Source organism: Echinops telfairi, unplaced genomic scaffold (genome assembly GCF_000313985.2).
Source record: "Echinops telfairi isolate 266 unplaced genomic scaffold, ASM31398v2 ScPeMD7_11;HRSCAF=52, whole genome shotgun sequence".
NCBI classification, from domain to species: domain Eukaryota; kingdom Metazoa; phylum Chordata; class Mammalia; order Afrosoricida; family Tenrecidae; genus Echinops; species Echinops telfairi.
In genome coordinates, this window is record NW_022103908.1 from 28,664,707 (window position 1) to 28,675,217 (window position 10,511).

The window sequence follows — 10,511 nt, forward strand, 5'->3', positions numbered from 1 at the left end:
GGATCATATGCTCCTTCCAACTGTTTTTTTTTATGTTTGTAGAAGCTTAAATGCTACTAAAGTACTGTAAAACTATACTTTTGAGTTTTTAAACAAGCAATACCCTTCAGTATTTCCATTTCTTAGAGGAAGCAAGACCCCAGTTCTTAGGACCTGGGATGCTTGTTAAGGAGCCTTGGTGCTTCAGCGAGCTGCTAACTGCAAGGTCTTTGGACTTTCAAACCCGACAGCTGTGCTGGCAGCAAAAGAAGAGATGGAGCCTGCAAAGATTCACAGGCTTAGAAACCCTGCCGAGCAGTTCTGTCCTTCTCCTACAGGTTTGCTTTTAGTTGGAATTGACTGGGTGGCAGGGGGTTGTTGTGTAAAGTGTGAGATCAAATTTAATTGTACAAAAGTTCATAACTGTTTCTATTTAAGTTTGCAATTGTTTTGAAAGGTGCTCTGGTGAATGGAGTGCATGTTTTCTACCCCTCATTTCCCCATAGGCCTCATTATTTCCAGTGTGTGATTTTGTAGAATGGAAGGATTTTTTTGTTGTTGTTGTTTTTGAGGAGCACATTATAGCATTTAACAGAAATTACCACATTCCATCTTACTCTTTGTGTGAGTGTACACATACCTACACATATGCCTATTAGTAGCACATTTAAATATGTTTACTCACATCACACATTTATTTTGGAAAATAAATGACATTGTGCTTGGAAGATTATTTAATAATATATTCAGAACATCTTTTCATATCAATAATATTATTTAAGCACCTACATAATGTTCTACTTGCTGTCTAATTAAAGTGTTTGACATTTTTCATTTTTATATGGAAATATATAGATGATGTGTATACATCATCACTGACATCTGTAATTGTTTCCTGATAAATTCCTAGAGGGATGAGTCCTGGGTCTCATAATTATTATATTTTCAAACACTGAGGTACATTGTTGGACAGGTTTCAGCATTGGTATCCCAACTAATCCACCTACCGAAACTCTCTCATCAGATCACTCTGAGAGCCTTATTCTTCAAGCCTGTACATATTCCATTGTTTCAAATAACACCTCATTGGATTTTTAATCACAGCTATTTGACTTTTCATGAAATAAATAAATATTTTTGTTATTGTGTCACCTGGCCTTTACTTTGAAATAAACTTTATTTATATATAGACTTGTAAATATTTCCTTCACGTAAATAGTCATTCAATATTATATGAGAAATTTTTCCCACCTCCCATTAATGGTCATGAAATGTTGAATCATAAGGGTTCTAGGTGTATATTCAAAAGGCTTCAAATGTTTGGAGTTTAAAAGTATATACAATTGTAGGATGCCAGGAATTGCCTTGGGAACAGGCTGGGTCTGATCTCACATTCCATTTAGATAGCGCCCTTTCACAGAGTTTTTACAGATGCTATTATAAGGTATCAAGTTGTACGTGGTTTGCTGAAGCTCAAAGACTTTGGAAAGTGTCTGAGTGCACGGAGAAGAGGGCAGAGCACTTTAGGAAATTGCAGGAAGGTTAAAAGCCTGGACACAAAGGAGCAATGTTATGTGACTCATAGTTTTGTTAAAAATGACCCTAATAACATGAACCAAACAGAAATATGTGAGCAGGTTGATCACAAGAGATGGCAAAAGCGGGGCCGAATCAGAAACAGATGGTACTGTGAACTGACCCCCACGTGTGGTTATACACCTGAGTTCACGGGACCACCGGGCAAGTGTCCAAAGGACAGCCAGATTAGGGTGTCCTTCATAATTCAGGCTAATTAAATTGGCCTTTCATGTAAGGCATTTCTTAATATTCTTCCTATTTAATTTGGGAACATTGGTAAATTATAACAAATTTTGGTTTTGAACACACGATTTTATGTAAAAAGCTTATGTAGCACCATTCATGTGAAAATTATAGTGTTTCCCTTAAATATTGTTTTTAACTCTACAACTCCTGGTTATTGTAGAATGAACAGTATAGATCTTATGCTTTCTAAACTTTATCAGAAACATTGAACTGTAACTTAGACACATACATGATAGATTTACCATATTAAAATACTCTTTCTTAACCGAGAACTAGCAATTATTCGAGCAACACTGACTTTCTTTTCCAGTTTTCTATAATAGCCACTAATGTCTTCTTTTCATTTTTCCTGTGTCTTCTCCATTTTCTTGATTGAGATCTCCCTTGAAAATAAGCAACCAGAGCAATAGAAGTGGATTTGTATTTCCCCCTTATGCATGTTTATAATATCCATCCTTTATTCACGGAATATATTCATTGAAAGTATTGTCTCTGTATGCAAATTAAGTGCAGTAAATGTTAGCATCTCTGAAGACTGATTCTCACACACTGTGCTTCATTTGTGGGAAATGAAATAAAAGGAACGCTTCATTAAAATGTCTTTATGGTAAAGACAAATTTCTCATTTCAAGGGGTGCGTGAATTTCTGATTTATATATTTAAAACATATAAAAGTTGATTATTAGAATAGTTCAAATGTGCAGCATCTTACCATAAGAAAGAGAAGCTATTAATTTCAAGTACTTGTTTGTTTTTGTTTTGCCTGAGTAAATAAAAATTGTTTGCTTTGCTTGCTTAAATTATTTAGATCAATTATGTTACCCATTAAAAATAGATAGATGTTTGCTGGCACATTCAATAATTATGCAAAATATGTTTACTTTCTAAATAACTATTTAACAAGCTTTTCTTTTATTTCCCATTATCTTTTCCTTTGAAAAACCGTTTGGCACATTGAGTCTATTATGGTAACTGAAATGGAAACCAGTATAAGAGTCACACCCGCGAGTACGTGATGCTCAGATAGAAACATGCTTTCATTTATTTCACACACACACATACTATTATTTTAAAATATAGCATACATTTAGTTTTGGATATCTGTTAACTTTATTTGATTTACAATATAATGTAAACATATTTTTAATATTTTTGTGCCATCCCTTTTGTGAAAATTAGTTCTGAAACTAATGTGTTTAACTTTTTTTACACCCCTGTAAGGACTATGCTCACCAGTTATCGTTCATCTTCTGCTTTTACCAATCTTAGCGGGGAACAGGCTTTGTCCTGGTCTAACAGCAGGATGTTCACTCCACCTGATAGTAATTCTGCATCATCTTTTTTCAAGTAAAGGTATCTATCAGTGAGATATCTGGTACATTGTAGTTTTAAGATGTGTTTCCAAATTTGTAATCTTAATGATAAAAAGAAAATTCTTTTTTATTATTTTGATGACTAATTTCTCCGTACAAAACTGTTGGTGGTCATGGGGACTGGGAACATGGTGGGGTACACTGTGGCATGCTAACCTCAGCGTCAGCAGCTTGACTCCCTCAGCCCTTCCCACGGGAGAAAGTTGAGACTTTCTACTCTCCGGAAGAGTCATAGTCTCATTCACCCACTGGGGCGGCTCTATCCTGTCTTGTAAGGGTCTCTATGCGTCAGAGTGAACCCACTACAGCGACTTTAGGATTAAAAAACAAACCTGTTAATGAATTCATTTCTGAAAGTTTTAAAGAAGATAATGTATTTTATAAATATCTAATATAAATCCAAGCCCTTTTATAAAACTTAGTGAATATGACACTTGTTGATGAATAACAAACTCAAATATTTTTAAGAAGTGAAATTTTTAAGCATTTATTTAAACAGATATAATTATTTTAGAAGACAGTAATTTATGCCAGAAATAATACAATAAAATAATATTGTTAATCTAATTTTATTTGTATCTCCCCATTCTTATCTATTCTTATCCCCATTCTTATCTTATCTTATCACATATATATCTGCCCCAGCACAAGGTTCAAGCACTTAGCTGCTAAATGAAAGGGGAGTGGGTTGAAACCAGCGGTTTCAAGGCAGAAAATCCTCGACAATTTACTTCCATCCATGAAGATTATCAACTAAAAAACAGTGTGGGAAACTCTCTTCTATCATGTAGTGCCACTATGAGTCAAGTCCATGAGATAACATGCAATACCAACAATGTGAATTTAAATTAAAAGTATTGCTACTGGGTTTACAGTTCATACACACATGGACATATTCCAAATAAAGCATGTTTAAATATGTTTCTCTCATCAGTGGATGACTTAGACAAGTTCTGTCAGTAATACTTTTGGTTCAGTCTTGTTAGCATGTCTTATAAAAAAAAACCTAAAAAAATATGTGTATCTAAGGTTTCTGCTGGGCTCTTTAAATTTAGAGACCAGCAAAGAAGATTATGTTAAATGTTTATTGGAATTTCTAAGGGATAGTCCAGAAAGAGTTTTCTCAAATGATATAGAATGATCACAGGCAAAGAAATCCTTGACACAATTAGAAAAATAATTATATGAATAACGATCAGTACAAGGAAGAAGAAAATGTTCTGGAATTGGATGTGAGGATAATTGTACAACCATTTCTGATATGATTAAATTATTTCATTGTATGGCATGAGAATGAAGTGCTAATAAGTTCAAAAAGAAGTTCTAAGAATATTGAAATCTGCATTGATGTAAAAAAAAATGCCAAGAAGTTGAGTTGGGAATTTTTCCCCCCTGGACAATGTCTGCGCTCATTCTCTGAGGGCAGCAAGGGCTGTCGGAGGAGAACCTTGCTGCGAAACTGTATTCCACGCACCACATGCGTCGCTGATCCCTGTTGCTTAAGACTGCTCTGTTTCCCCCAAGCCCAAAGAACATTTCCATGGACTGGTTAATTCTAGATGCCGAAACTGCCATTTTAATGTGGTATAAATGAAAGAGCCCAGAATTCTTCTGGGAAAAGCATCGGGGATGGAAACACCATCTTCAGAATGCTATAGACATAGATGGAAGATATACTGAGAAAGAGAAGCGTCACATTTTATTGTTTCTATTTAATAATTATTTCTATGATTTTGTAGAAATACATTCTGACTTACTCATATGTATATATACATACATATATACACACATATACATGTTAGTCTATCCTATGAAATTTACATGCAAATTACTTAATATTGTGCTTGGTGCAAATACCATGTAATATAACATGACACAATATAAGAATGCTGTGAAATATCTTCATATTTTCGTTCAAGTGGAGAATCAATAATGAGGAAAATAAATTTGAGTATTACATAACCTTTAATTTTATTTTTCAAATCTCACATAACTCTATCTCTAAGATGCTTTATTGTATGTAACAACCATTTACATATGATTGACTTATTAATAATATGTCCATAGGACATACACATAGACATTAAACAAGTCCTAAGTGTTCACATAATTAATTTTAAATACCAAATCATTATGAAGTGGGTAAATTAAAGAACAGTAAATTATTACTCACTGATTCCTTTTGAAACTTCAGTGAAACAAAGCCATATAGATCATCTCTATTTTTAGTTTCTTCTGGAGAACTTTCCATTCTGTTTTCTCTTGTTGAAATTTTATATATAATTTGTTATAATTAGAATAAATAAGAATATGTCTTCATAAAGTCTGGTTTACAAACATCGATATTACAAACATAGAGATATTGTGCATATGAAATATGTATTCTTTCAGACTCCTTTGTTACAGTAGAGATACAGATGGGATATAATTTTGAGTAACACTTCTGTGATTAAGATCAAGTATTTGAAAACAGTGCAATATGTTCAGGTCAATGGGTCATGAAGATCAATATTTTTCACAGAAAAGGACTGAGAGCATTATCCAAATGATAATAGTTTGACTGTGGCAGACCTCTCCGGACTCCGTGAGTCTAAGTGTCGAACACGTTTGCAAGCCTGCAGGGCCCTTCCTCAACATGCAATGATAGGCCTAGTCTGCATGATCATTAACATTGTTTACAAAAGATATTTTCCCTTTTCCACAATAAAATTTAGGGAAATTGTTTGTGTAAAATGAGATATTAATAGCATTGTAAGGTGCCAAGTGACTAGGCCAAAGAGATGCCTGCCTTCCAGCAACATGATTCAAATCCCATGCTGAGCAAAGGCTCCCATGTTTGCATTATTGCCAGGAGTTTGTGGTCCAGTGATGTGGACAAATGGGCCAAATTGAAGCCATTACATTAATTTACGCTGATATCTGAGCCAAATTAAACTCAAACCTCTAAAGGTGAAAGTGAAATAAATTAAACCAATATATCATGAAATTTCATGCAGTCCAGTTCTAAGCCATTAAGAATCTGCTAAAAATTGAAATATAAATAATTCACCAAACAGGAAAATTCAGCTAATAATCTAACATGTACAATTTCAGTACCTATGCTGTCCACACAGGAACCCTGGTGGCATAGTGTTTAAGCTCTGTGCTTGTCACCAAAAGGCTGGTAGTTCAAACCTACTATGCACTGCATGGTAGAAAGTTGTGGCAATTTGCCTTTCTAAGTATTTCTGTCCTAGACATTATGGGATACTTCTACTCTGTCCTATCCCCTATAGGGTTGCTATTAGTTAGAATCAACTTGCTGGCAATAAGTTAATTTCTAAATGTCAACATTTGATAGTCTGTTTCATTTTCTCCATGAAAACTTTAGCAAAAAAAGTTAATGAAAATATTTTAGACTGTAACAGTATATTTACTTAATATTGCTCAAACGTTTTCACAATTTCTGAAACCAAACTTACTGCCTTCCAGTCAGTGCTGACTCTCAGAAACCCCCAAAGGTCTTTCCAAGATGGTAACGCTTTACCAGAGTAAAACGTCCCACCTTTCTCCTGCGGAGCTGCTGATGGTTTTGAACCGCTTACCACCCAGATTGCAGCCCAAGGCGTAATGACTACATCACCCAGGTTTCCATCTCATATAAAGGCATGGCTATAAGAGAAATGAGCACTTAGGAGAATCTACTGATTAAACTGAAGGACATAGATATTTTCTAAAAGCAATGAGGTTAGAGATTATTTTTTCTGTTCACTGGTTTATCCCATCACCCAACTTTGCCTGGAACATTAGAGGAGTTAAATATTTGTTATTAGCAATAATATTCCATTAAACCAGAAAATATACAAGTAAATGTACTGGGTCTCTCAATAGTTTAGCAATATACCTTATAAAACAAACAAACCACACACACACACACACACACACACACACACACACACACGCACACACACGAGATTTTATGGGGCTGTCTGCTCTACTTTCGAAAAGATTTACATTCTTCGGGAGCAGAGATGCTCAGTTCGCATTGACTAAATGGCAATGGATTTGGGTGAATATGTATATTGTGTAAAGAGATGAGTGTAATTTTTCTTCTCAGAGCTCGATTCACCAGTAACTACCACCCAAACTACTATCAGGGACTATAACAAAATGTATGAACTTAACTTGACCTGGGATAGTCATTACCTTTCAAATCTTAATATAGATAAAACTATACCGCTTCTAGAACTCGTGGTGGTAAATATTTTAGTAAGTACAGACAATAGTAACAGCTCATCCGCTGCCAAAAGAATAAACAAATTTGTCTTGGAAGAAGTAGCGCGAGAACGCTCTGTAGAGACAAGAATGGTGAACGGTCCTCTCACGTACTTTGGACGTGTTACCCAAGAGAAAAACAGCATGTTTGGTAGCGGGCCGACTCAAAAGAGGAGATCTTTGAAAATATGGGTGGGCACAGAGGCTGTATATATAGATGGGCGCAAACACAAGAACAGTTATGAAGTTTGCTCCGAGCCAAGCGGGATTTCTTTCTGTTGAGTCCCAACCAAACAAAAGCACAGAGTTGCTATGAAACAGAATCGACTTTATGACAAGCGTTAGGTGGCTTTACTAAAACATTTTCCAGCATCTCCTAGGATTTTAATTATTTTAACGAGGATTTTAATTAATTTGATTATTTTAAAGTATCACCGATGATACAGACTATTTAGGATAAACCCTTGTAAGAAGACAACTCTAAGATGTATTCATACCCCAAAGTTCAAACCTTAAACTGATCGATATCTATGTACACCAACTCCGTGGGCTGCAACCGCCTGATTAGCTCTGTGTGCGCCCCAGCTACTGCACAGGAGCAAGACGAGACTGTGGGTTCACACGAAGGTTTGTAGTTTCAAAACCCCAAAGGGATAGGTCTATGCTGCAGTGTCGGACAGTTAAAAGTCAGAATCCGCTCAGTGTTCTGTTGTTGTTTGTTTTATATATAAGTAAAGACTAAAACTAAGAGAAACCCTTAAAATAACTTAGACATTAGACCATACTTGGGGATAAATAACTCACATTCTTTAACAAACTGCAATGAACTGAAGCGAGAGAGATCAAAGGCTAGGTGTGTGGGCTTACATATGCATCTATTAGGAGACCCTTCAACCGATTTCAGTGCCAATGAACATAGTCTTCACGATATTAAATCTGTACATGTCTGTTCTTGTTATCTAAAATGTTTTAGACTAGTCTAAACATTTCTGAGGTTACTCAGGCTTTATAATTCTAAAAATATATTATTGATTTGAAATTTACATATGTATTTAATTTACTCTTCTTTCTTGTCTTTAATTTGACCACTACATGTGTTATAGAGTAGAACTGCCCCATAGGATTTTCTTGCCTGTAATGTTTTGGCAGCAGATCATCAGGTATTTTCTTCTTTAGAGCCATAGAGTGGTTTTGAATAACCAACCTTTCAGTGGCAGCTTAGTGCAAACAGCAGGTGCCGCCTGTGGACAATGTTTAGTCTTACTCGTCTTTAACTATACTGACATTAGGCCTTCCGGAATATAATGAAATATAGATATGTAAATTGTTTTTATTTTTCTTAGTTTAACTTTTAGCAAAGGCATAGTTAATATTATTTCTGAAAATAAATAACAATTCCCCTCATCTTTCGTATTTTACTTGTCTGTGAAAACTAATATACTGTCCATGTAAAATAGTCTCTGAATTTAAAGCTAGCAAGCTTTACTTAAGTGAATCATTTCACATAATATTACTAACATAATGCTGTTAGCAATGATAACTTCTCTTCTAATTTTTTTCACATTGAAGCCATAGAAATTTATTGTATCTCATGAATAAAATATAACTGACAGGAGAATGCTCTTGTTAGGTCTAAAGTACAATTAATCAGATGTCATCCATCACGTTCTTCAAAACATGATGCCACTTTGATGATGTTTGATTTATTTTCTTCTGTAAGGTGAACAATTAGCCAGGAATACATGTGGTTTAATATGTGAAATGAGGACAAAACGGAAATGAGACATAATTGATTAATGGTATTAACTTCATTTTGCTTACATTTTAGTTGTTATTTTCCTTTAACATTATAATAAAAATACTAATTGTTTAACTTTACGTGGTTAAAATATCCTTACTATGAGAAAATACTTAATGGAATATATGACTTTAAAAAATTCAAAAAGAACTCAATTACTACATGGATTAGGGCTCAAAAGTACCAATTTAATTTGAGATTTACTTGTAAATCCTAGTACAGTATTTAAAACACATTCTGAAGTGTTTTAAAGGTACATTAGAATCTACTAAGATTTTTAATGCTAACTAAAATAGAATGTTAGATGACAACAACAACAAAATTGCACGTTTGAAATCTATTTTCTTCACTAATGTTTACAGATTTGGTCAATCTAATTCTCAGCTTTCCTGGGATAATTGAAGAGTTAAGAAGTGGGTGAGACAACAACTTGAATTTTCTTTATTCTTTGGTATTTCATTTATTGTTCATTGCAAAGGAAAGTTGCTAAAGGAAAATGCACGTTTAAACTCTAAGGCACTTTCATTGCAATTGTTGTTGCTATTGTTGTTTGTTTTTATTGTTGTTAGATGCAGAAGAGTTGGCTCTGACGTATTGTGCCCCTAAGTACAACAGAAAGAAAGCATTTCCTGGTCCTGGGCCATCATCATTATTTATACTGTCTTTGTGCCCATTGCCACAGTCACTGTGTCAATCCAAGTCTTCCTAGTTTTTGCTGCCCCCTGCTTTATCAAGTCTGATGTCTGTTTCCAGGGATTGGTCCCTCCACCACTTGCTGTCAGTTGGTTGGACTGAGATAGCTTGCGTGTTGCTGTGATACTGGAAGGTTATGTCGCTGGTATTTTCAAGTACTGGAGGCTCACCCACAGTTAGCAGGTTTCATGGGAGCTACCAAATAAGAACAGACTGCAAAGAAGAAATAGACTGCTTCTGAAGAATTAGCCACTGAAAACCTTATGGATAGCATCAAAACATTGTCAGATACTGAGAACCTCACTGAATTAATAATACAATAAAAAAATAAAAAGAAACAACCAGCAAACCCACTGCCATTGAGGCGATGCTGCATCCTCCCGACCCACTAGGACAGGGCAGAGCTGTCCCTGTGCGTTTCCCAGCCCCGATCCCTTTATGGGAGGAGAAAGCCCAATATTTCTTCTAAAACACATGAATAGTTGAAATAAATGTAAGGTCACATGAACACTCTTTTTGTGTGTTATTTAAAAGCTGCTATCTTGAATTAAACACATTTTACATTTTATTTTACATGCTACCGTCTAAAA